Below are 5,197 nucleotides of genomic sequence, written 5' to 3'. Positions count from 1 at the left end.
ACATTACCACCCCACCAAGACTTCGAGGGCACTGAATCTTTCAGCGGGATAAACAAAAGAGTTCCCCAAGGTCAGCGTGGCCGACTTTACCAGAATAAAGAGTTACACCTATTAACAGCCTGCTGTACTGCACCCTTGCACATAGAGTGTTGGTGCTACACTGCATACCACCACCTATTAACAGCCTGCAGTACTGCACCCTTGCACATAGAGTGTTTGTGCAACGCTGCACACCACCACCTATTAACAGCCTGAGCTACTGAAACCTTGCACATGTTATGTTGGTTCCACATTGCCCAGGCTGTGATAGTGACTTAGGTATTTGCTTTTGCAAATTGTGAGCTTGAATTGCTCAAACTTTTACATAGGGACTTGGAGAAAAAAAAATTGCCAATCGTTTTTTTTTAATATTGCCTATCTATTTTTGAAATAAAAAATTTTGGGCGAACCATCCCTTTAAATCATGGATACACAGACAAAGTCCTATCTGGAGAGAGGTAGTGCATATGTTGACAACTTTTACCTCTACTGCACTGGAGAATAGTGACCCAGAGCACTATCCCACAAGAAGTGAAGCTGAATGAAAAGAGGACCCTTGAAAACGGCCTGCAAGTCAATTCGAGAAACTAGAATGAATCCTAAAGGTCAAGGACTTCCTAAAAGAGACCCCTGGCATGAGGCACACACTATTGTCTGCCTGAAAACGACCCTGAAAGAGGGTAGGAGGGGTGAAATTGCCATTAATGCTGAGAAACCCAAGGTCTGGGAGAGACCTAAAGTAAATGCTGAGAGACCTATAAAGCTACAGGGCGGAGGCGAAACCTGAGAGAAGCAACCTGCGAAGGCCTAAGTCTGAGATCTGCAAGAGGTCTTACATAGCTTCTGGAAAACAGGAAGACCACAAAGAGTCAAGACTCAGTAACCCTGGAGGAGGATTCCCATGAAATGCCGTTTCTATTTGTGTTCTTTTAGATTAGTCCTGGGCATTTAAGAATAGGTTAAAAACTTTTTGTCGCAACATTAGTGCTGTAGCTTAGGGTAGCCTACAGGCTACAGATTTTTTTAAAGTGGGGCCTGGAGCTTTTCTGTTGGCCACTTAGTTGGACCAAGGACTTGTAAGGCTACCAACTTTTTTTCTTTGAACTCTTCTCTTTTGAGGTGTCGAAACACCTGGAGCAAACTCCTCTTTGTGTTTCCCCATCCCTGACAGGCTTTCATTTAGGTACCTTCTTATTAGCTACAGATATTTCCCTAGTACCTGCAGGTGTTTGGTCGTACCCCTTCCTTAACCAAACGTAACCAGTCAGCCCCGCTAAACACCCATGGAGAGTCATTATCTTTGCCTGTGTCTATTGCAAAAGGAGGTCCTGAAGAACACAACAGATTAGTCTAGTTTGGGATTGAGGCTGAGTTACAGTGATTGCCCAAGAGATTTGAAGTATCTTTTCGAATTCATTAGAATTTTGCAACTGAGCGGAGCAATTTGGCAACACGCTGTTTTGCCATAATGGGTATGAAGGGTGCAATGTGTCAGGCATAGACCCACTTTGCGAAGTGAGAGTGACATTGTCTTGCTACATGCTCTCATATTTACACATCATCACACACAGAGGAATCCTGAAAACGCTTGTCACATGGATCTCTTTTACTGCCATGGTGGGGTTCTCCAGAAGAAGATTTTTCTTCATGTTCACACAGACTACATTTCTCCTCTTATGTGAGGGGTCTCAGAACAGTTTTTAAAGGAGAGATGACGTCTGCAGCTTGAATCCTGAATTACGTAGGCCTAGACCAAATAATGGCAAATGATGTCAATGCTCATTAGGTGGATACGTGAATAGCGTTTTTACTAAGCTCTTGAAGAGCTCCTTTGGAAAGCAATACGAATGATCCCAGCGACCCCCTAAAGCCAACATTCCAAAAGAATAAATGCAGAGGGAAAAAAATAGGAGGAGACCTTTCAGGCAATAGTGACACCCATCCTCCTCCACAAAACAATGCTTACCTTCCTAACTGCCCCACTGAGGGGCATCAAGGCGAGCTTTTCCAGCCTATTTTCAGCATGGCAAATATCACAGTTGAGAAGGGCTGCTCAGCATGTTTTGGTCTGGCTATGGGTCAGATTCAACAGAACCACCCAGTGTGCTTCCTCCAAGGTCACTGGACCTGCATCATTTGGCCTGGCTGCTGCAAGAGATTGGGCTGCTTCTAAAAGTTCCAGCATTGCAGTAAAGCAAAGGATTCTATTCTTGCTATTTCTTGTTACCAAAAATGGCGCCCATCAGTTGAGACTCCTCCTAAACTTACATGCTTTAACAACTTGATGAGCAAATAACAAATCAGGATGCTGGCTGTGCACCAGTTTTATTTAGAACATCTTGTAAGAGGTATTTAGATGGGCACATTGTAACTCCACAGTGCGGGGTTCCATCACGAGTTTGGTGGTAACACCAGCGCTAATAGCGCTGGCGCTATCTGCCCTACCACCAAACCCACTGGCGCTATTAGCGCCGGATCACAGGTTTGGCAGAACTGGAAATCCCCATTCCCCATTGAGCCCATTCGGGAATGCCCCATTCCCTATTGGGCTCAATGGTGAAATTTCGCGCTCTTACCGGCGGCGGATTTCCACTGAAGCCATGATCTGGCGGACCCTTAAATGCGGCGGTAAATAGCGCTACCGCCGCATTTAAGGGTTACCGCCAGACTCGTGATTGCGTATTTCCATTTACTAGTAGCAAAGACGCTCCACACATTCCTGAGGGTCATGGTGAAAGGTCAGCATTATGAATACATATGTGTGTCATGTGCTCTCACATCTGCCCTCATATTTTCTGTCAGCAACATGTCACCCGAGTGAGCCCCTAGTGTTTTCGCTGACATTTTATGTTTCCTCGCCTCTTTTACCGTCAATAGTTTTATAAAGTCGCACTGAAGACTCCAACTCCTTTCCTATATGCATGCTGGCAGGAAGAGCTACTGCAAAAGGACCCGTCGTGTCTGTCGGTGAGTTTTCTCAAACAAACAGCTCTCCCTATCACATGCTGGTGGCAGCTCTTTGCGTTTCACACGTCTGTGCAATGGTGTAGCTATTTTACTGCGTAAATAGCCATGTTCTGCCTTTTGTTTTTAAAGTTCTGAAGCTTCGCAACAGGCTTCCTTCCCCTTTCTGAACGTGTTTCGCGATGGAAACAGCCATTTTCCCATGGGAGCTTTGACTCTGAGCTCGCAAAGACTCAGCTAAAAGGGATCCAGTCCTAACTTGGTGCATTTCTGACAGACACCATCCCTACCTGTGCCTGCAAAAACAGTGAAGTTGACTGGGATGCTGCCAAATGTTTGTAAGGTGCATGTGTTGTGATTGGAGGGCTGGAGTTACCCCACGTCTTGTGATTATGTGCATTCTGGTGCACTTGGAGGAGACAACACTGAGGATCTTGATTGAAGCTCTAGTGCCGGGCTCCTGATCCCCCCGAGGCTACATTCTTCTTCTTCTTCTTCTTCTTCTTCTTCTTCTTCTTCTTCTTCTTCTTCTTCTTCTTCTTCTTCTTCTTCTTCTTCTTCTTCTTCTTCTTCTCTTCTTCTTCTTCTTCTTCTTCTTCTTCTTCTTCTTCTTCTTCTTCTTCTTCTTCTTCTTCTTCTTCTTCTCCTTCTTCTTCTTCTTCTTCTTCTTCTTCTTCTTCTTCTTCTTCTTCTTCTTCTTCTTCTTCTTCTTCCTCTTCCTGGCCAGAGTGAAGCTGCTTGAGAGAGCCCTCTTTTTGATCAAGCGGCCACACCTTCTGGGAAGTGGGAGCTCCCTTTTATTGCTGCAGATCAGACATTGGGCCTCATTCCGAGTATGGCGGTAAGGGATAGCGGCCACCGGTAACGAGACCGGTGGCGGTAATCCATTACCGCCATACTCCGAGTTCCCTTTGCGCCCTCGCCCTTAACGCCTGCTTTGAGCAGGTGTTAAAGTCGAGGGCGCAAAGGGGCCTCCAAGTCAATAACGGTGACCGTAATGAACGGTCACCGTTATTTGCATCTTCCCCATTCCCATTGAGCCCTATGGGGGCTCATTTGGGAATGGGGAAGAGCCTTGGTGAATGGGGAATTACCGCCCCGCCAACCTTGGAATGGGGCGGTAATTCCGCCATCCACCAAAGCGCTGCCGGTCCGGGTACGGCGTCAACCAAGGCGTTAATAGCGCCATTGGTTAGCGCCGTACTCGGAATGAGGCCCATTGTTTCTACTATCCAAATGTGCTTTCTCAATTGCTGGACCTGTCAGACCAGACTCTGTTCTGACCTGTTCTGGAGGGTCACCATTGAGCTAACTTGCTGTTTCTTCACCCGCCAGATGGAGGGTAGTTTTCTGTAGGCCCTTTGACCTAGTCTGTACCACTGTTCCTGTCCTGGTCCCTGCCCTGAACTGTTCCTAACAAAATTGTATTCAGTGAAAAAAATCATGGGGAAAATACCTCTGCAGTGAAAAAGTCCCTAAAGAAAAAGTAGTCAAAACATGCAGCTGAAAAGTATCCAAATAACGTAATGCTGCTAGGGTAAATGTGAGGGTTAAGGAGGGTGTAGTGGGCTTGCGATTGCCTGGGTTGGGATAGGGATTGAGGTAAGCATAGGGGTTGAGGTTGGAGTAAAGATTTTGGTTAGAATTAGGGTCAGGGTTGGGGTGGTTGTGGGAGGACTCATGATTTTGGATTTTGGTTAGTGGTTAGGGTAGATTGTGTCTGGTAAGTGTTAGGGTGGGGGTTATGGTAAGGCTAGGGATAATTAAGTAATTATTTGGGTAGCCTGCTGTTGCCCTGCCAGATAGTGTGTGAGCCATCCACTGACCAGGTGAGGCCTTGTGACAGGAACTGTTTACGCTTGGCGCACGTCCCAAGTTATTTATTTATTTGTGCAGTGTTTTGTCTGGTGCATAACCCAATTTTTTTTTTCGGTAGGCACAACCTCATTTATTTATATATTTGTGCACTGTCTGTCGGTTGCGCAAACCCAAGTTATCTATTTAGTACTGCGTTGCCTCGTGTTCCCTGATTGCCACTTCTTTGCAGCCTTCTCCCCTGTCACATTCCCCTCGTTCTGTCCCTCTCCCTCCCCTCTCTTCCCAACTCATGACCACACCATCCCCAATTTGCTGCTTTGGATTGCATGAAGAGTTCTTAGCTGAGAGTCTAAGGGCAGCATTGACCAGGCAGCCG

This window comes from Ambystoma mexicanum, assembly GCF_040938575.1.
Source record: "Ambystoma mexicanum isolate Mex_15411 chromosome 12 unlocalized genomic scaffold, UKY_AmexF1_1 Mex_chr12_unloc.2, whole genome shotgun sequence".
NCBI classification, from domain to species: domain Eukaryota; kingdom Metazoa; phylum Chordata; class Amphibia; order Caudata; family Ambystomatidae; genus Ambystoma; species Ambystoma mexicanum.
This window is presented reverse-complemented; position numbering follows the sequence as displayed.